The 22,994-nt window shown below is 41.0% G+C and overlaps 1 protein-coding gene across 7 annotated transcripts in view; it reads right to left on the bottom strand.

Annotated features, from left to right (window-relative positions):
* The window catches only part of LCLAT1 (lysocardiolipin acyltransferase 1), a 198,860-nt gene extending 182,319 nt beyond the window's left edge, over positions 1-16,541 (bottom strand). For 3 of the 7 annotated variants that reach the window (XM_032652465.1, XM_032652463.1, XM_032652469.1), the window contains exon 1: positions 16,372-16,520. The gene's annotated coding sequence lies outside the window, so the exon portion shown is untranslated. Of the gene's footprint in view, positions 1-16,169; positions 16,346-16,371 lie in introns of those variants that run through there. The other 4 variants (XM_032652466.1, XM_032652470.1, XM_032652471.1 and 1 more) reach the window with 3 other exon arrangements.
* Between the last annotated feature and the right edge of the window lie 6,453 nt (positions 16,542-22,994).

The raw sequence follows: 22,994 nt of genomic DNA, 5'->3' as shown, positions 1-22,994 counted from the left end.
TTTATAACAGCTCTATTTACCATAGCCAAAAGGTAGAAACTACCTAAATGCCCTTCAATGGATGAATGGGTAAACAAACTGTAGTATTATATATACATACAAGGGAATATTACTCAGCCTTAAAAAGGAATGAAGAAAAAAAACGGGGGGTGGCTTCCCTGGTGGTGCAGTGGTTAAGAATCTGCCTGCCAATGCAGGGGACACGGGTTCAAGCCCTGGTCTGGCAAGATCCCACATACTGCAGAGCAACTAAGCCCGTGAGCCACAACTACTGGGCCTGCGCGTCTAGAGCCCATGCTCCACAGCAAGAGAAGCCAGGACAATGAGAAGCCACACACAGCGACGAAGAGTAGCCCCCGCTTGCCGCAACTAGAGAAAGCCCTCCCACAGAAACGAAGACCCAACACAGCCAAAAATAAATAAATAAATTTTTTAACAAAAGCAATGAAGTACTGATACGTACTACAACATGGATGAACCTTGATAACAGTATGCTAAGTAAAAGAAGCAAGACACAAAAGGTCACATATTTATATATATATTTATATACATATTTATATAAAATATCCAGAAAAGGTAACTCATAGAGACAGACAGCTGATTGGTGGTTGCCAGGGACTGGGGAGAAAAAGGTAGTAACAGGGTTTCCTTTTGGGGTGATGAAGTGTTTTGGAACTAGACAGAGGAAGCAGTGGCACAACAACGTGAATGTACTAAATGCCACTGATTTATTCACTTTAAAATGGTTAATTTTATGATTTGTGAATTTCATCTCAATTTTTTTTTAATTAATAGAAACCAAATGTCATAGCCTAACTTTTTTTTTAAGTATCCATAGTGGAGATTATTTACAAAACTCAGTTGTCTGTTAAGCCACAATGGCAATCTCAATTAATTTACAGGGCATATTTTCTGATTATAACACAACAAAACCAATAATTAATAATGAATTCAAAACAAAGAATCCTAATACTGTAAATTTCTAAACTCTTAAATAATGCTGCAGTAATTTTTTAAAAATTAAAGGATAAACAAGACTTGTAGTTCTCAAATTTGGTGTGCACTCAGATTACCTGGGGAGCTTGTTTAAAATACAGAAGCTTAAGCCCTACACCCAGAGATTCTCATTTAACAGATCAAGAGTGGAGTTAGAGCATCTATACTTTTAATAAGCCCTCCACCAAAGTTTAAAAACAGTAACAGAATATTAAGGAAAAAATTTAAAGATGTTGCATATCAAAAGCTATGGAATTCATACAAAGCTGTACTCATATACATTGTCTAAAATAATAATACTTAAGAGAACATAAGCTAAGCAGTCAATTTAAGATTTTAAAATAAAAGTGTTATTAAAGAAAACAGGAAGACAGAAATATGAATGAAAATAAAACTACATGATTAGGAAACTAAAAAAGCAGACCTTTAAAATGAGTGTGGTTAGAGTCCTGAAAATTCTAACAAAACAAAAAATTCTCAAAGAGACATAGAATTGGGAAAAGAGATTAATCATCTTCTTAAAAAAAGACATAAAAACATAAAACAACGAAAATAAATTTTTCAGAAAACTCTGGAAAAATAAATTTTCTAATAACTCTAAATCTACACATGGTTAGTTCATCAAAAATATAAGAAATTACTTGTCAATGAAAAAAGTCATAAGTTCAATTATGGCATTAGGTATAATCTGCTACTTGGTTGAAAAAAAATTAGAACTTGTAAAGTAAGGAAAATTTTAACAAAATGCTACTATGAACTTGAAATTCTTTCCATTGCAGAAAAAAAAAATGTATCAAACATTCAAACTGGTTAATAAGTACCCAGTAACTATCACACAGCTTCACTAGTAAGAAAAACAGACTTTATTCTCTGCAATCCAAAAGCAAAACTGAAAAGAACTTCATGATATAAATGATTACAAATTATTCTGCTTTTCAGGTCTAAAAAAAAATAGTCAAAATACATCACCATCAACTTTACAAATACCATTGAGGTTACATTTTCTTTTCTATTTTAAAGTCACTTTGTAGCCTATTTAACTTTAACCTCTATTACTCAATCATGGGAACAAATAAATGATAGTCATTAACAAAGAGAAGCCAAGAGCCAAGTGTTATTACCAATAATTAATATAAGGGTAAATAAAATGAAAATGTTCTTAGTTTAATAAAGGGGAGAGAGCTAATGCTCTCCTCTCCTTAGGTGACATATTTCCCCCCCTATGGCTGCTATAACAAATTACTTGGTGGATTAGAACACCGTAATAAATGTACTCTTTCACAGTTCTAGAGGCAAAAAGTCTGAAAACAGTATTAGTAGGCCAATACTGAAATCAAGGTGTCAAGCCACACTCCCTTCAGAGGCTTTAGGGGAGAATCCATTCTTTGCCTCCTCCAGCTTCTGATGGTGCCAGAATTCCTTGACTTGTGGCCACATCACTCTAATCTCTGCCTCCATGGTGGGTCACCTTGCCTCCTCCTCTTCTCTGTGTGTACCATCTCCTTCTGCCTCCCTCTTAAAAGGGTATATTTAATTGCATTTAGAATACAACCAGATAATCCAGGGTTAACTGCCCCAGCTCAAGACCTCCAATTTATTCACATCTGCAAAGACCCTTTTGGCCATATAAGGTTACCAGAGATCAGGACTTGGATCTCTTTTGGAAAGCTATTTTCAGCCTACCACAGTGTGTCTCCTTAAAAACATACACCAAACCCTTTGGTCAGGAATTAGGTAATCTTAGTCTCCAGATTTCACAATGCAAAGTCACAGGCCTTCTGACTCTCGTAACGATAAACACATACCTCTGAAATTAACTCAGGAATCTATCACCAGGTGTAAAGGAGACTATCACAGGGGACATCCATTTGTCTCTCAAAAATATAAAAGAAACATTAAATCTCTATTTTACTGTAAAGATGAATGAAATTCTACACAAAGTTTGTAGTCTCTCCTGAACTATCTACATGCATGTTATCTCACATGCATACCCAATATATCAAGTTTTTTCTCCCTTCTACATTGGTAAAGAGGGGTCTTTTTGTTGGCAGGATTTTCTTATTTCCCCAACAAACATTATAGAATTGGGTAATAATAAACTACGTTTTTAAATGAATTTGAAATGGACTACTTTCCAAAAGCAGCAAAAATTATTTTTATTGTCTGAATTTTTCCAACACATAATTTTAAGGCCCACCAGCCCTTGAACTCCTTCAGAATCAAGCAGTTTTCATTCCATAAAATCAAAATTCAAGATGAATTAAAGAGTTATATGTAAAATATGAAAGCATTAAAAATTAGAATATAGCAATAGAAAAAATGAGCAAAGAAAACAGTCACATACGAAACACTAAAAAACAAAGAAATCAAATTAAAGCAATGTGATGTCATGTTTCCAACTACTACCCTTCCGTATTTGACAAGGATAATATTGGGTTGGCCAAAAAGTTCGTTCGGGTTTTTCTGTAACATCTTATGGAAAAACCCAAACGAAGTTTTTGGCCACCCCAATACCTAGCAAAAGTGAGGGTATGGGGACACAGGGACTCTTAAACATACTATTACTGAGAATATAAACTGATAGAGACCTTTTAAAAAGCAATTCAGCATAGCTGACAAGATTTAAAAGGCAAATAGATTTGTACCCAATAATTCTTCTTCTAATCATCTATCCTACAAAAATACTCATCAAAGTGAGGGGAAAAACTTACGTATAAAAATGCCCACTGGCCAAAGCAACCTTGAGAAAGAAAAATGGAACTGGAGGAATCAGGCGCCCTGACTTCAGACTATACTACAAAACTACAGTAATCAGGGCTTCCCTGGCGGCGCAGTGGTTGAGAGTCTGCCTGCTGATGCAGGGGACATGGGTTCGTGCCCCGGTCCAGGAGGATCCCACGTGCCGCGGAGCGGCTGGGCCCGTGAGCCATGGCCGCTGAGCCTGCACGTCTGGAGCCTGTGCTCCGCAACGGGAGAGGCCTCAACAGTGAGAGGTCCGCGTACCACAAAAAAAAAAAAAAAAAAACCTACAGTAATCAAAACGGTATGGTACTGACACAAAAACAGAAATATAGATCAACAGAACAGAATAGAAAGCCCAGAAATAAACCAAAAAAAATTACAGTCAATTAATCTACTACAAAGGAAGCAAGACTATACAATGGGGAAGAGACAGTCTCTTCAATAAGTGATGCTCAGAAAACTGGATAGCTACATGTAAAAGAATGAAATTGCAACATTTTCTCACACCATATACAAAAATAAACTCAAAACGGATTAAAAAACTAAACGTTAAGACTGCAAACCATAAAACGCCCAGAAGAAAACAGGCAGAACACTCTGACCTAAATCATAGCAACATTTTTTTGGATCTGTCTCCTCAAGCAAAGGAAACAAAAGCAAAAATAAACAAAAGGGACCTAATTAAACTTAAAAGCTTTTGCACACAAAAAAACACCAACAAAACAAAAAGACAACCTACTGAATGGGAGAAAATATTCGCAAGTGATATGACTGATAAGGGGTTAATATCCAAATATATAAACAGCTCATAAAACTCAATATCAAAAAACAAACAACCCGATTAAAAAATGGGCAGAAGACCTAAACAGACATTTTTCCAAAGAAGACACACAGATGGTCAACAAGCACCTGAAAAGGTACTCAACATGGTTAATCATCAGAGAAATGCAAGTCAAAACCACAATGAGATATCACGTCACACCTGTCAGAATGATTATCATCAAAAAGAACACAAATAACAAATGTTGGCAAGGATGCAGAGAAAAGGGAAACATAGTACACTGCTAGTGGGAATGCAAACTGGTGCAGCCACTACAGAAAACAGTATGGAGGTTCCTCAAAAAACGAAAAGTAGAAATACAATACAATCCAGCAATTTCACTCCTGGGTATTTACCTGAGAAAAAAAAAACAAAACCACTGATTTGAATAGATATATGCACCCCTATGTTTAGTGCAGTATTATACACAATAGCTAAGATATAGAAGCAATCTAAGTGTCCATCAACAGATGAATGGATAAGGAAGATGTGGTTTATATTTTTCATATATATATATATATATATATATATATATATATATATAATATATAAAATGGAGTATTGCTCAGCCCTAAAAAAAGAATGAAATTTTGCCATTTGCAACAACATGGATGGACCTGGAGGGTATTATGCTTAGTGAAATAAGTCAGAGAAAGATAAATACTGTATGTTATCACTTACATGTGGAATCTAAAAAGTGAAATGAATGAATATAACAAAACAGAAACAAACTTACAGATGTAGAGAACACACTACTGATTACCAGTGGGGAGAGGGAAGGGAGGTGGGGCAAGACAGGAGTAGGGGATTAAGAGATATAAACTATTGTGTATAAAATAAATAAGCTACAAGGATATATTGTACAGCACAGGGAATAGAGCCAGTATTTTATAATAACTTCCTAACTTCCTTCCTTCCTCCCTCCCTCCCTCCCGCCTCCTTCCCTCCCTCCCTCCCTTCCTTTCTTTCTTCATTTACTTTTGGCCACGCTGCATGGCATGTAGGATCTTAGTTCCCTGACCAGGGATTGAACCCATGCCCCCTGCAGTTTAAGCACAGAGTCTTAACCACTGGACCACCAGGGAAGTCCTTATAGCAACTTTAAATGGCATATAATCTATAAAAGTATTGAATCACTATGTTGTACATCTGAAACTAATACTGTAAACAATGATATTTCAATTAAATAAATAAATAAAAATTCACATGCTCACTGAAATTCTACTTGTATGTGAAAATTAGAAATAGTATAAATGTCCATCAATATAGAAATAGCTAAATGATGGTATATGTCTACAATGGAATTCAATGTAGCCAGTGAAAAATGAAATACAACAATATAAGCTCATTTAGAAAGCTAGCCATGATGCATTAAGTGAAAAAAGCACTTAAAATATAGTAAGTAAATTATTCTGTTTTTACTTAAAGGGAAAAAATTAAATAACAAACATATATAATTGTAATATGTTTACATATTAATAGAAGCTATATTTTCCAAAAACTCTTACGACATGGGAAAATCCTTACAAAATTAACTGAAAAGAGTACAACTACAAAATTGTATATGCAACTATATAAACAAAAGCAGTGCAATATTAATAAACAAGGGTGACTAATTACCTGAGTAACGTGATTTTGAACTGTTCTTTATACATTTTTTATTTTCCAAAATGCATGTTATTTACAAAATCACGATAAAAATTAAAGTTTTGTTTTGTTTTTTTTTTTTTAATTCATTGATGTAATGTTCCTTTTTTTTTTTTAATATTTATTTATTTATTTGGCTGCGCCAGATCTTAGTTGCGGCACTCAGGATCTTCATTGCGGCATGCGGGCTCTTAGTTGAGGCACGCAGGATCTAGTTCCCTGACCAGGGATTGAACCCAAGCCCCCTGCATTGGGAGCATGGAGTCTTAACCACTGGACCACCAGGAAAGTCCCTTGTTTTGTTTTTAAGTGGGAGCCCAGATGACAAAAAAACTGTTATGCTTTAGCGAGTCAGGAATGATTCAAACTCTACAGAATACAGGAGACTGAGTATAAAATGACATAGTGAGTTCAGGTACAAAAGAAGACCTTTAAAAATACATATTTACCAAAACTTGCCCAATATAAAGAATGCTATCTCCTTCAGACTCGTTACTTGAAATACTGTATTTATTCTGATGTTGCATTACTAAAAGTAATGTTAACCAACATGATCACCCAACTTTATCACCTAGGTAGGTCCTAAAATAGTTTTGGGGTCATTTCAAACAACTCTAGTTTCAAAGAACAGAGACCTAGCACAAATTCAGTTAGTTAAAACATTATGCTGCAGCTTTTGAAGACATGTTTTGAGACAGGGAATAGACCCTGGCCTTCAGAAAAGGTTCCCTCCACATAAACTATTCACTGCCATCAACACCACCTTTCCATACATGTCCAACAACCTCCTCCATTCCTTTCACTCATGAGCTTCCTCACTACAAGCGTCCTCTCCCCAGATGTGAAAATTATCAAAATCCTACCATCTTGGTAAGACCAAGCTCCAAATACATCTGCTCCATGAAGCTGCTGCTTTTTTGAACTCCAAAAGCATTTCAGTATCTATACTGCTCATTGATCAGCATGTGCTATTTTTATACTGACAGTCTTTTAATATATTCTGACTTGCCAGTTATAGTTTATAAGGAACTGGAAGGTATGTCTTCCATCTCCAGTGCAGTTCACTGGAGATACACATTGAGTGGTGGCCCATCCAAGAAACACAATAGGTGTTTGTTTGCTTTGCTTCTATATAAAGTTTGGGACAGTATTATTGTTAGTTTGGGCTTGACGGACTGTGGTGAGCCTTGAATGGCTGCCTAAGAAGTGTGGGTTTTATCCTGCAATAATCTAGAGCTGAAAGTTCTTAAGCTCAAAAATGATGTGATAGAAGTGTATTCTAGCAAAAGTACTCCTTAGTCCACAGTTGCCAGATTTGGGGGAGACAGTAACATTTCAAGCAAGGAAGGAAGTCGGCTGAGCATAAAGGGTTAAAAGTCAGAAAGCACTGGGTTCTCTAACACCTCCGGCTCTTGACAAGTTATACGTCTTCTTAAAGGCTTCCTTTTCTTTATCTATAAAACAAGGATGAGAAAACCAGAACCTACCTAGCTGTAGTAAGTATTACAGAAAATCACAATGACAGTAAGTGCTACAGTGGGATTCAAGCACATCACAGTTCAAGCTGTTAAAAGGATAATTCAAACAAACAAAAAGATAACACTGTGTCTCCCATACAAATATAAAATGAACACCTGTTTATGATTTTATGTAACTCATTAATTAATTATGGAATAAATAAGATGTTTCATCTGGTTCAAAAGTGGATCCAAAGAACACAAACACACAGGCATCAGGAATGGTGAAATGGATTTGCTTAACAGATCCAAAACCTGCTTCCCCCACAAAAGAGGAAAAGAAATCAACAGTACCTCCAACCAACAAAATTCATTTGCATGTCTTAAGGACAAGAGCAATTTGCACTGCTGTGAGTTATTCACAACTTACAACATTATAAAATAAATCAAAAAATAATAAAAGCTGTAGATCCCATAGATTAGATCTCCAGGAAATGTGCTTCAGACCACCTAGTTTCCAATGAAAACACCCCGTAATCCCTTTTGTACATTTCAAGACTTTCACAAATTTTCCTTACATAGTTCTTAACCACCATGCACACTGCCTTTTTCTTCTTTTAGAAAAAAATCCACAGCTTCAAGATCTCTGACAACCATTAGAAAAACTGAGTCCCCTCCATAAAACTAATCTTTCACTACAATAAATTGTTTTCTTCACATACTAAACCAGAAATTTAGAATTATTATGCATTTATATATAAATGCAGAAATAAATTAATTCATTGGATTGTCAAGCTTCTTAAGAGATCTAAAACTAACGAGGGTTTGGTTTTACTGAACAATGACAAGGAGAATTACTCTCTGAAGGAAAAAAGACATAGTTATTAAATTGTCACTTCCAAGTAACTGACCCAAAATTAACTTAAGTGTCTAACTGGCCAATATATGCATCTTAATTTCCACCCTATGTTTTCTTCCATAAGAAAAATCAATCCCAGTCCAACTACCACTCCAGTAAAATCAAGTAGATGTACTGCTCCTACTGCTCCAGCTAAGTGCAACTAAAAACCCTGGACATCATATATGAAACAAACAAAAGACTCTGAAGGTGGGACTTCCCCAGCGGTCCAGGGGCTAAGGCTCCACACTCCCAATGTACGGGGCCCAGGTTCGATTCCCGGTCAGGAAACTAGATCCCACATGCATGCCGCAACAACGAGTTCACATGCCGCAACTAAAGATCCCACATGCCACAACTGAAAAACCTGCCTGCCGCAACGAAGATCAAAGATCCCGCGTGCCACAACTAAGACCCGAGCAGCCAAATAAATAATTAAAAAAAAAAAAAAAAGACTCTGAGCATGGAGAGAAGGCACACTAGCTAGGGAGGCACCTTGGGACCCGCTGAACAGCATGGTAGTGAGTTCTCTGGGTTTTCCTTTTGCCTCATATATATCACGTGGACACAAAGCTGAAGCAGCCAGTAATCCAGGAATACCAATGGGGGCTGACAAAAAAGTTCCTGCTCTTTCAGAAAACCAAGAAAAGAGCAGCAGAGCAAAACAGAAGACTTGCAGACAATAACCACTGGCACTCCAGCCAAAAACCACAGGAAAAACTGTGGCTCATCCCCACCCACAACAAGGTAAGCCAAGTAGGGAGCCTGAACTTTCCCTCTCACCAGGCTGTACTGTTGTGCCTCAACATTACAGGTTACCCCCCTTACTCCCACCCCTTACCCCCCACCCTCATTCCTGCAGGGATGGTATCAAAGGCAGAACTTTCTTCCCTTGCCAGGTAGGTGTAAGACTCCCCCTTGTCCTGCCTCAGTGTCTACGAAGACCACCTGGAGAGCCTGGACTTCTACTGCCATGACAGTAAGGAGGCTCCCCTTCTCATCTCCACCAGGATGGTATGAGACAAGGCCTAGTAGAGAGTCAGGACTTTCTCTGCCCTCCAGGGGTAAGAAGGCCATCCCCTCCCAGTGGTGTCAGTACAGGTGTCAGTACATGTGGAGAACAGCAAGAAGGCATAGTAGTATCAGTGAAGGCCTAGAGAGGAGCTGAAACTTCCACCCCTGCCCAGCAGCAGTGAGGAGCCCTGCTTCGTGTGTCAATGGACCAATTCCTCGAAAGCACACAACTCACCCAAAATGAAATAGATAATCTGAATAGTCCTGTGACTATTAAGGAAATTAAACTCGTAATTTAAAACCTCATGAAAAAGAAATCTCCTGGCTAAGATTGTTTGATGAGAGAATTCTACCAAATGTTTAAAGAAAAATTAACACAATCTCTTCTGGTAAATACAAGAATAAGGAGCACTTCCCAATTTACTTTATGAAGCTAGTACTTCCCTGATGCAAAACCCAGGAAAAGACAGTACAAAAGAAAAAAACTATAGACCAATACATGAATGTAGGCACAAAAATCCTTAGTTGAATATTCAAGAATCAATGTAACCCACAATATTAACAAACTGATAAAATACATATTCACAGGATCATACCAATCTATACAGAAAAAATTATCTGATAAAAAACAATCCTGTTTATGAGTAAAACTCTCAGAAAAAAAAAAAAAGGGAATACAGGGGAACTTCCTCAATTAGATAACAAGCAACTATAAAAAAACATACAGCAAACATCATTACACCTAATGCTGAAAGAAAAAATGAACAATGCATTGCCCCTATTATTGAGAACAACAATGTCCACTCTCACCACTCTTATACAACACAGTACTGAAAATTCTAGTCAATGCAAGAAGGCAAGAAAAGGAAATAAAAGCCATACAGAAAGAAGAAATAAACCTGTCCCTATTTGCAAATGACATGATGGTTTCCATAGACAATCCCAAGAAATCTATCCAAAAACCTCCTAGACCCTCCTAATATGTGAGTTCAGTAAGGGTGCAGATACAAGATAAATACACCAAAGAAAAAAAGCAACTGCAAACTGCATTTCAATGGAAAAGACAACCTACGGAATAGAAGAAAACTTCTGCAAATCATATATATGATAAGGGGCTTATAACAAGAATATATACAGAACTTCTATAACTCAGTAGTAAAAAGGCAAATAACCCAATTAAAAAATGGACAATGGATCTGAATAGACATTTCTCCAAAGAAAATATACTAATGCCTGATAACCACATGAAAAGATGCTTGACATCATCTGCCATCAGGGAAATGCAAATCAAAACCACAATAACTCACACTCAGGAGAATGTTTTATTATAACTTCTCTAGAATGGCTATAATCAAAAAGATAATAACAAGTGTTGGGGGAAGATGGAGAAATATGGGAACCCCCATATGCTGCGATGAGATTGTAAAATGGTAGAGCCTGGAAAAGTCTGATGGTTCCTCAAAAAATTATACCATATTACCCAGAAATTCAACTCCTAGTTATATACCAAAAAAAATTACAACATACATCTGCACAAAAAACTTGTACGTGAATGTCCATCAACTGATGAGTAGATAAATAAAATGAGGCATATCCACACGATGGAGTATTATTCAGCCATAAAAAGGAATTAAGTACTGTTACATGCTACAACAGGGATGAACACTTAAAACATTATGCTAAGTGAAAGAAGCCAGTCACAAAAGACCACATATTATATAATTCTACTTAAAGGAAATGTCCAGAACAGGCAGAAAGTAGGTTAGTACTTGCCTAAGTCAAAGGTGGGAGGATGAGGGGACATGAGGTGTCACTGTTAATGGATACAGGGTTTCTTTTTGAGGTGATAAAAATGTTCTAAAATTAATTGTGGTAATGGTTGTACAACTCAATGAATATAGTATTAAAAATCACTGACTACCAGATCCACAGCTGACTTCTTTCTTGAAACTGACAAGCTGATTCTAAAATTCATAAAGACTTACAAGGGACCCAGAATAGACAACCCAATTTTGAAAAAGAAAAACAAAGTAGGAGGACTCATACTTCCTGTTTTCAAAACTTACCACAGGGCTTCCCTGGTGGCACAGTGGTTAAGAATCCGCCTGCCATGCCAATGCAGGGGACATGGGTTCGATCCCTGGCCTGGGAAGATCCCACATGCCATGGAGCAACTAAGCCCGTGTGCCACAACTACTGAGCCTGCGCTCTAAAGCCTGTGACTCTCCATTGAGTAATAACATTGAACACCTTTCTATACGCATACTGGCCATACAGAGATCCTCTTTTAGAAAGTGCCTATTCAAAACTTTTGTGCATTTTTAAATTAAATTGTCTTTTTCTTATTAATTTTACACAATACGCATACATTCTGGATGTGAGTCCTTGGTCAGAGAGATGAATTGAGAATTTCTTCTTCCAGTCTGTATTTTGCCCTTCATTCTCTTCATGGTGTCTTTAGGTGGAGAGAAATTCTCAATTTTAACGAAGTCAAATTTATCAATCATTGTTACAGTCATTGCTTTAAGTCTTTTTTAAGAAATCTGTGCCTACTCTACTCAGTAGTTCTTTGATTTGTGCTTATGGTTTGAATGGTTCTGACCTTGCTCTGAATTCATGAATTCCTGCATCTTTGTAAGGTTTACAATTTCACCTTGCAGTCGATTTGAAATGCATTCATGTTATGTTGTTGGTGATAGACAACTTTAGTGTTACGAACGTCTGAGCGGAAATCAGTTTTACAACTAGAGGATTCATTGTGACTACTTCTATATTATAATGACTTCTGTACAAATACATTAAAAACATACTGTTAAAAAAGTGAGAAAAACCCTCTAACACCTGTTATTCTAACATTTTACCCCAAACATACCTTAGATGATTCTTCCCACTCCCTTTGAGGGGCTTTCCTCCAATGGGTCACTTTATACTAGACCCTACTGACTTTGATGATATAATTAAGTGTTCTGTAGTCTCAGAAATCAAAAGCCTAGAGGCTTCTGTTAAGCCAGGTTCTATTACACCTTATTTGACCCAACAACCTCAGAGGGTTTACAATTCTCCAGAAAACCAGTAACAAAGAACTCCTTGCTCCATCCTTTTTCCTAAATTAATTAACAGAATCTCCTTTCTCCAACCACAGTTACCAAAGAACCAAAACGAACAAATGTAACAGCTTAGTCTTCTCTTTACTAGCTCAGCAGGTGCTCCCCTCCCCCATCCAGTTATTCTTCACACCCAGCCAATCTTCCATTCTGCCTTCCAAATGTGTGGTGGCCTCTGAACTTTGCTGTCACAGTTAATGCCCTGCTTCACTCCCTCACCATCTCTGGTCTGGAGTATGGGAACTGCCCTTGACTGGTCTCTTCCTTACATTTTGTCTTTGACCCTGTCACCACCAAAGTCCCCTCTCCAGAGCATAAAGTTGATCATGTTACTCATCTGATTAAGATCCTTCTATAAGTCCCACTGCCCACAGGATAAAGTCACTCTCTTAGCTGAGAATTCACAATCTGGCCCTAACCTTTCCTGGCTTCTTTCCTAGCAACTCCTGCAAAATCCTGGCCTTACACCTGGGCACCCATGCCCTCTTTCTCATCCTAATTTTGCACTGCTTCCTCCTTTGGCTAGAAGTCCCTCTCCCTTTATCCTGCAATCAGCTCCTTCCCTTCTTGCACAGGACGACCCCAGCAGAAGCAACTGTTCCCTAGTATGTGTTCCTGCAGCTCTCTGTACCCACCACAACTATACTTGGGTCCTTATCACCTGTACTAGTGAATCACTTATTTGTTTTTCTCACTCAGGATTAGGAATTAATCTTTACATCCCAAGGACTTGGCAGGGCAATTCCATGAAGGTTCAATGAAAGAATGAATGTCCCAGACACTTTTATTCATGTCACCTTCTTTCTATAAATAGACACTAGAAAAATTAGTACAAATATGTCAAAGCAATGAACCTAACACAAGTTGTCTTTTAAAAGTCACCCAGCTAAGTAGTCTTTTAAAGAGTTTAATAAAAAACTAAAATCTTCCTCAATTACAGATGTGTGCTTCCTGTTAGAAATTAGTAACGACTCTTTGCTTTAAAATACTTTTAGGGACTTCCCTGGTGGCACAGTGGTTAAGAATCCACCTGCCAATGCAGGGGACACGGTTCAATCCCTGGTCCGGGAAGATCCCACATGCCGCGGAGCAACTAAGCCCGTGAGCCACAACTACTGAGCCTGCACTCTAGAGCCCACATGCCACAACTACTGAAGCCCGTGCGCCTAGAGCCCGTGCCCCACAACAAGAGAAGCCACCACAATGAGAAGCCTGCACACTGCAACGAAGAGTAGCCCCAGCTCACCGCAACTAGAGAAAGCCCGCGTGCAGCAACAGACCCAACGCAGCCAAAAATAAATTAAATTAATTAATTTTAAAAAATACTTTTTAAAAAATGGGCATCGGGGGACTTCCCTGGTGGCCCAGTGGTTAAGACTCTGCGCTCCCAAAGCAGGGGGCCTGGGTTCGGTCCCTGGTCAGGGAACTAGATCCCGCATGCCACAACTAAGACCTTGTGCAGCCAAATAAATAAATTAAAAAAAAAAAAAAAAAAATGGGCATCGGGCTTCCCTGGTGGCGCAGTGGTTGAGAGTCCGCCTGCCAATGCAGGGGACACGGGTTCGTGCCCTGGTCCGGGAAGATCCCACATGCCGTGGAGCGGCTGGGCCCGTGAGCCATGGCCGCTGAGCCTGCGCGTCCGGAGCCTGTGCTCTGCAGCGGGAGAGGCCACAACAGTGAGAGGCCGCAAAAAAAAAAACAAAAAACAAACAAACAAAAAAAATAATAATAATGGGCATCAAAGATGGGATGAATATACCACTTAACCAAAGTAACTGGAGTCATCACCATATAAATCACTACTGGATGCCAAGGGAATGAATCACAGTTATTATTTATACAACTAAAAGACCACAAACAAAATTACTTCGTTGAAAGTCTGTTCATATATATCACCTTTACACATAACACATCTGCATGATACAGGAAGATGGTGTGCATGGTGGTTAAGAACACAGTCTGACATCATAATGCTAGTCTTGCAATTTGGGGAAAATAGCTTAAAACTTCCACGTGCCTCAGCTTCCTCGTGTAAAACAAAGATGATACACAATGTTGCTGGGTGAGTGAGCCCTTAAAGGCTCTTGGAACAGTGCCTGAGGAGTAAATGCATAGTAATAAATGTCAACTGTCAACACAGTGCTTTTAACTTTTTTAAGTCCTTTTACATACACTTTTTTTTTTTTTTTTCACAACAGCACAGTGAGATTGCTTGGAGAATCACTTTGTCCATTTCCGAGATAAAGTACTGATAGAGAGGTCATGATTTCCCTAAGATATTTTAAGTGGCAGAGTAAGAACAAGAAACTACACCTAACCCCAGCCCCAGACTACACTGACTACATCTCCACAGATGCGGTGTGGAAGAAAGATTCTTTTGGGTTTTCCCCATTGTTTACCCTTGGTTATCAGCAACAGCCAGACTGAGCACCTGGTGGGAAGGAACGGACCTCCATTTGCTCAAATTAAAAGGTAAGAGAAGCCTCATTTTCACAGTGCCTGATGCATAGCAGGCAGTCCAAAGACAACTACTGATAACAAACAAAAAGTGCCACTGTGCTTTCTCAATGACAGAACAAGGCACTCCACAAAATTAAGACTGCTACCAAAAACAAAAGTCACTTAATTTACCTATCTGTCACATCAAAGTACAATGTAGCAATAGGAACTTAAAAAAAAAAAATTTAATGAATCTTTTTCTTTTACTCTCAAAAACGTAACAGTTTTGCAAAAAGGGCTCTTTCATCAAGACAGTTTTTTGAAAACTAACCCAACTAGTTATACTTCATGACAGGTCTTTGCTCAAACAAGGGACCTACATGAACGGACAAAATTGCATTACTGTTAACACCTTCACCTATACTTATCTTCATTACATTCCTGGGCTTCAGCTGAAACTCAATCCTCAGTCTTAACATGCAGCCAAGTGCACATGGAATAGAGTTAATGAACTTCGAAGGCAGAGGCAATGCTCCCGGGGAACCCACCGGAACCAAGGAAATACCAGGAAGCAAAACGTCTCTCCCAAAAGCTAAGCGCCCGAACTTTTTATTTCTTCTCTTCAAATGGACAACTAGGAGCTCAGATTCACCTTGACGATCAGACTTGACATCAGCCCCTGGCTAGGGCCTACCTTTCCTTTTGTGGCACTGCCACTCTGGCACCTACAGGCAGGCGCCCGGAGCATACACAAATAAGCCAGATCCAGCCCTTTCCCTCCACAGCTCATGTCCAAGCCTCGCACGTGGCGGCCACTTGGGACCTTTAACACATCTGACTTAACAGCGGCAGAGCCTGGACTGTGTTCGCAGCGGTGCAGCTCCCGGACCCGCCCCAATCTGGAGCAGGAAGGTCTTGGTGCTCTTCTGTAAACACCTATCAGATACCTGGCCCTCCTCCTCCCGCGGCCACGTCGACCCGGCCCGAGCCGCCCCGCGGCCCCCGACGCCTCCGCTAGCCTCCGGGAGTCGCTTCCCCGCGCCTCCTCTCACCTGAGCCGACGGCGCCGCCACCCGCGTGGTGACCCCAATTCCCCGTCAAGTAACCGTTACAGGGGGCCGCAGCCCAGGGAGGCCCGCGGCTCGGGTGGAAGAGCCCATGGGGCTGCTCCCCCTCCGCCGACCCAGGATTCCCCGGCCGCCGCCGCCATTTTCCCCGTGCCGTAAACCCCACCTGACGGTTCCAGCTTCTCACCTGTGACCAGCAGAGGAACACGCGCGACGCCGTGGCGAGCGCGTGGGCGAACTGGAGAATCCCTGGGGGTCACAACCTCCGTGCAGAACCCGCCGCTAATTCATCCCGAAGCGGGAGGCTTCGGGCCAGTCGCCCTTGTAATGCGTCCCAGCAGGCTCCATCCTGATTGGCTGCGAGCGCCTTGAGGCAGCGGCGTCCCCGGCTGCGTGAGAAGCCCAGGTCCCCGGAGCCCCGCCCCTGCTTCCCCCGCCTGGGGCTCCCCGGGCGCGTGACACTGAGGGCTCCCTTAAAGTGACCACGCTCATTTCCGGCCCGCCTCCAGGAGAGGAGGGACCCACAGAGCGAGGGGGTGTAGGGGCGAGTAGCAATAAGAAATAGGGAATGCCGGAGGGCATTGTCCCAGGAAACCTAATGGTCCCTCTAACCCCTGGAGTTTCAAAGTGACAATAGAAATCTGGGGAGTTTAATTTACAAACTGTGGACTGACAAGAAAGGCACAACCTAAAAATTAAGAATTATGTTTTACTGGACGAACATACTGAGGACTTAAACCTAAAAGGCAGCCTCTCAGATCGCTCTGAGGGACTGTGCTGAAGAGGTAAGGAAGGAGCCAGGATATTTAGGAGCTTTTGCAACAAAAACTAGGTAGTTGGAACTTTAAAAGGTTACTGTTCATTAAAAACCAGACATCTCAAGTTAATGAAGTTAGCACTTTTCTACCTATGGAAAGACGCCAGAGTCTGGGCTCATCAAAATCATTCCTTTGAAATGCACCTTAACTGTCTAGGGCCAGTATCCTGTTTTTTTTTTTTCCCATCCTGAACTCCCTCAGGGTGCACAGTGCGGGGGAGGGGCGGCAACTGTGTTGGCTGATGGCTTGATGGCCACAACATCCTTTGTTTATTGAAATGACTGGTGATATTCTTTGTCCACAAAGCCTAACCTACAGGGGCAAATCAGTAGTAGAATCCGTTCTAGAGCTTAGGTTCCTGACGCGCAGCACCAAGCTCTCCCTAGCATGCAGCTTCCCCAGTCCTAGGGAAACTTTCCCTCCTCTGAGCATCCGCAGTACTTTCATGATAACCCTCATAAAAGGCGTTCAGCACTTTCTACTGTGGGACATCTGTCCCCTAACCTACTAAACTCTAAAGCTCCATAATGGTGGGTACTGTGATTAAACCTTTTTTCATTTCCTACACCATGCCTTCCTCCTGTGAGTCTTCAACAAAGATTCACTGAATTAAAATCCTGAAAAGAATAAACATAGCCACCCATCACACACTTAGCCACTATACGTATGTTTATGTGTTTTATTCATTTATTCAACAAGGTACAGAAGGGGATGAATTTTTTTTCAAAGTACAAGATTCCTGTCCTCATATATTTGTAGTGTAACAATAATGTACATCTAGGTTTGGGATGCATAGCTTCAGTATAGCTAAATTATATTCCATAGGCATTTCCTGGCGGTCCAGAGTTTAGGACTTGGCACTCTCACTGCCTGGGTCTGGGTTCAATCCCCGGTCAGGGAACGAAGGTCCCGAAAGCCATGCATCGCGGACAAAATATATATATATATATATATATATATATATATATATATATATATATATATATACACACACTCCAGAGCTCTCTGTGAATCAAAAGTTCCCTTGTTCTTTTTCTAAATCAGCTTCACAGACTCTCCAATTTTGTTCAGAAATATTGAAATATTTTAAGATATGCTGAAATTGTGTTCGAAAATGAAGATAAACAACAGAGGGAAACACCAATACAAAAGCCAACTCTGTCAATTACCCCTGTGACCTTAGGCCTCCTTTTTTATCTGTAAAATAAGATCACTAATATAAAAGTTCTCTAAATTCTTTTCTTCCCCCCACCCCTACAAGTTTTTAACTTTCTTGATGTCAGAGGCCAGCGGGAAAACCCTGAAGGCATTGGAGATGGGTTTTGAAAGAAGAGATTATAATCTCTTCTTTATAAGAGATTATAATAGTTTATCTTTGCATCTCCGCAACTCCTAAAACAAACAGTGCCAACTGAGAAAGAGAACACCACACATTTGAATACAGCAGATGCTGAATGAAGTTTAACTGACTTGATGAATCATCCTGGTTTCTTCTCTATTTCACTTTCCTAGCCTTAGGCTTTTTTGGAGGGTGGAGTGGTAGAACCTGAAGGAAAGGGTCAAAACTATGGAGTCTGAAGGTATGAGCTCTTTTTTACCCAAACTGCTTCTGACACCCACCACATGTGCGGCTTCTCCACACCAAGCAGTACTCCAGTTCTCTGTGGACACCAACTAGGTGTCCTGCAATGTAATTCAGTTTTGACACTAACTGCTTGAAATTAATGCAGACTCCACAGGTTAAGGGCTTAGTTCCACAAAACTGCTCTGCACTTCAGACACCAATAGAAAGTCTGGGTCTCAGGACTTCCCTGGTGGTCCAGTGGTTAAGACTCCACACTTCCACTGCAGGGTGTGCAGGTTCGATCCCTGGTCAGGGAAGCAAGATCCCACATGCTGCACGGTGTGGCCAAAAAAGCAAAAAAAGGAAGTCTGGGCCTTGCGTACTTCTGACAAACTGGCTGTAAATCGGGGCATCCCACAATGCCCTGCTCAGGGTCCAATTTGCTAGAACAGATCACAGAACTCAGGAGAACGCTTTACTTACATTTACAGGTTTATTATAAAGGATACAACTTAGGAACAGTCAAATGGAAGAGATACGTAGGGCAAGATATGGGTTGCGGAGAGGGTACTCAGGGCTTTCATTCTCCCTCTGGGTGTGTCACCCTCCCAGCACCTTGCTGATTACACCAACCAGGAAACTCTCAGAACCCTGTTGTCAGTGTTTTTTATGGAGATTTCATTACCTAGGCATGATTGATTAAATCACTGACCACTAATGATTAACTCAACCCCCTCCCTGGCGGTTGAAGGGTAGAGTTGAAAGTTCCAACCCTCTAATCTCAGGGTTGGTTTCTCTGACATCCAGCCTCCATGCTCCCAGAATCAACTCACTAGCATAAACACAGGTTTATGAGAGGTTTAGAGAGGCTTGTTATATATACCCAAAGACCCTCCTATCCCCCTCTGAAACAGAGCAGGACCCTATGGTCCTTCCCCGCCCATGTCCTCCACCTGCCTTTCTTCTGTAGAAAAATTTTAGCCAAAGAATAAGTTTAATCAGAAAAGTGGGAAAATGCAGAAACAAAGGAAAACAGTCAAAGGAGACCAAATAGTAATAATTTAGTCATTAAGCAAAGTCAAGGACCCTTAGTTCCTTCTCAAGGGCTAGAGATAATATTCTGAGCCATAACCTGTGAGCTGTCTGATACTGAAAGCACCACCAGATGAAAGAAGTTAAGTACATGATGACCAGACTGTAGTCACGACATAAGCTGCCACAATTCTGAGAATTGGCCTCAAGGAAGTGGGAGCAAACCGACCCTGGAACTAAAGATTAATTGTACTTAAAACAATCAAGATGACTCTGGTCAGACCACCGATGACCAATTTCAAGATGACTGTCAGAGCTGACTGTGCTGTTTCTGCATGTGGCCCCCTGCCTCTGTCTATAAAATCTCTTACCCCCTGATTGTTGGGAGGGGGAGGCGCGGGGAGTTGGCCTTTGGACAGGTGTCTGCCCCACCCCCTGCTGTTGCTGGTGTCCAAAATAAAGCAAACTTTCCTTTCCACCAACCTTGCCTCTTTATTGGCTTTTGAGCGGTGAGCAGCTGGACCCCACTTTCGGTTACACCTTCACTCAACAAAATACTACAAGGGGTGGCGCAGTGGTTGAGAATCTGCCTGCCAATGCAGGGGACACAGGTTCGAGCGCTGGTCTGGGAAGATCCCACATGCCGCGGAACAACTGGGCCCGTGAGCCACAATTACTGAGCCTGCGCGTCTGGAGCCTGTGCTCCCCAACAAGAGATGCCGTGACAGTGAGAGGCCCGTGCACCGCGATGAAGAGTGGCCCCCACTTGCCACAACTAGAGAAAGCACAGAAACGAAGACCCAACACAGCCATAAATAAATAAATAAAAATTTTTAAAAAATACTACAAGGATTTTAGTATTTTGTTGCCCTTAATCCTAACTCTTCTGCCAAGCTGTGTTGAATGTTCTTTGGGGATCATTAGCATATGATACAAAGATTCCCACAATTTATGTTCACTGCCTTAGGTCTCTACCCCAGGTTTTCCTGTCTCCAGTCTTCCAAGCTTGCTCCTTCCAGACCCACTGACAAGCCGGCTAAGCCATTTGCCACTGCCAGGTGTCCATGTATATCCTTCCCTTGAGCCAATTCTCTCCCACACAAAGTAGATGACCAGTAACACAGGCCTAAACCCTGCCCATTGGGATAATTACGCTCACCTTCAGGAGGTCTGCAGTGAAGCAGTAATCCATTTTCCTCTTGTATCCACAGACCAAACCTATCAATCTTCAATGAAGCTCAGGCTTTTCCGCCTCCATCCTCTGGTTAAGAGAACTCCCCATGGATTAAGGAAGAGGTGTGGGTACAACAGTGGTAGGAGAAACGGGATCTGGGCCACCCGTTCATGCAGCTTATGTGTGTGCTCTGAACCTGCTCAAACTCATTCCCAACGCACCACTTCCATTTGAAAAGATTGTTGCTAGGCCTGCCCACACTTACGAGGTGGTGGGCCTGCTATTATCCAATTCATGATGGGCAGTTTGGGTTGCATGGTCACTTGATGCCCCATGAGATGTTCAGCTTCTATTAGGGCTCAGTAGCGTGCCAGGAGATTCTTTTTTTTTTGGCCACACTGCATGGCTTGCAGGATCTTAGTGCACGGATCATGGATTGAACCTGGACCATGGCAGTGAAAGCACTGAGTCCTAACCACTGGACTGCCAGGGAATTCCCCAGAGATGCTTTTCAAATGTGTATGTTTCTCTCCCACAGTTGGCATGGCCATTCTCCAGAACCATATCGGGCCGCACTGTGACTCTTCTTTTGGGTCTTGCCAGAGACTCCACTTGGCCTTTTCTCTACCACAGATACTTCTAGTATCATGAGATGTATCAGGTGATAGAGCCCAAATGGCAGGACTGCTTGCTCTGAGACTGGACCTGCTACTGAGTCCTTTATGGATCTGAGCCCTACTTAAAACTAGCCACCTTCCACCTCAACCTGAAGAGATCTACCAAGCATTCTTTCTTAGTGGCAGAAGGTACAAGGTACTGTAAGTTGTCCTTTGCTTGGGAGGAAGTGTCCTTGCAGGCCTTAGACCATTGGTCTACTTCACCATCCACATAAGTTCTGTGCTTTATATAATAGTATTGTACCAAGGTTATTTTCTTAGTTTTGATGTATGTTCTGTGCTTATATAAGATGTTAACATAAGGGCAAGCTGGGTAAAGTACCTGCAGAAAATCTCAGTTTTCTTCTTGCGTCTCTCCTATCAATCTAAAATTATCTCAAAATGTTAAAAGTAATAATTGGCATTTAAATTTTTCATCAACGTAGCAGGCTTCTGAATTTTTACGGGATTTATTCATCCTCTGGAAAGCATGTGTCTCATCAAGACATCCAGATTACTTGCATTTATCGCTCATCGGGGCCAAGTAACATGATATTTCACCGTGATAGACTAATGTGACGTTCTGTGGAATGGCCAGATGGTCCAGGTCCCTTTGGAATATATTATGACAGAAAACAGGAAAGTAAACATAGCCTTGGAGCAAGACTGTAAAAGTAGAACGTTTTCTGTCCTATGTGAATGTTATCTTCCTCTGGATGTGATACTGTTTTGGTTTACTATCTTCATTGGGGCAGGGGAGATGCAGTTCCAGGGGCTTTACTTGGCTTTTCCTACTACAATAGCTCTTCCTCTACAGACCAAGGAGCAATGTGGGGATTCTGTCAACTGCTAAGTACATCCATTCCAATCATACATTTGGGAATCAAGGAAACAACCACCAGGTTGGTAAGAAGAGCCAGTGGACCCACTCAGAGACAGACCGGAAGACTCCATTTATTATCTGACTCCAATATGCCCCTTCTCTAACAGGAGTGCCTGATGGTGCTTTGGACCCCTGGGTATCCCCATCAACTTAGACCCTGTATCCAATATCCCTCAAATATCAGATTATCCCTCTTTTCCCAGTCTGTGGTTATCCAAGGAAACAACCATAAATCAATTTGGAGAAGGACTGAAAAATACCTGTATACACTTGCCCTGACGTTCCAGGTTCTTCCTTATAGTCTCTCCTTTGGTCCATGCATTCTAGGTTTGAGAACAGGCTCTGGTCTTTAAATCAGGCAAGTTATTATGACTTTCTACTGGAGTGATGTTGACCCCAGTCTTCTACTATTAATCTCTTCTTATTATATCTTAAGCAGTACCATTTCTGGCTGCCCATCTATCTTGTCCCTAGAAATACATGTTCTACTAGACATTGCCATAGGTCAGGTCAGTCCCCCAGGCTGCCACTTCAACCTTACTATCCATTATGGTAATAAGTTCACCATTGCTTCTCATATTTGTCTCTGCTATTCTAGAATCCTGTCATCCCCACCACTGCTAGAAGAACCTGTTCTGCGACAGCATGAGCCCTGGTCTGCAGAGGACAAACTCCACTGAGCT

The sequence above is a fragment of the Phocoena sinus genome, chromosome 13 (assembly GCF_008692025.1).
Source record: "Phocoena sinus isolate mPhoSin1 chromosome 13, mPhoSin1.pri, whole genome shotgun sequence".
Lineage (NCBI taxonomy): Eukaryota > Metazoa > Chordata > Mammalia > Artiodactyla > Phocoenidae > Phocoena > Phocoena sinus.
This window is presented reverse-complemented; position numbering and strand designations above follow the sequence as displayed.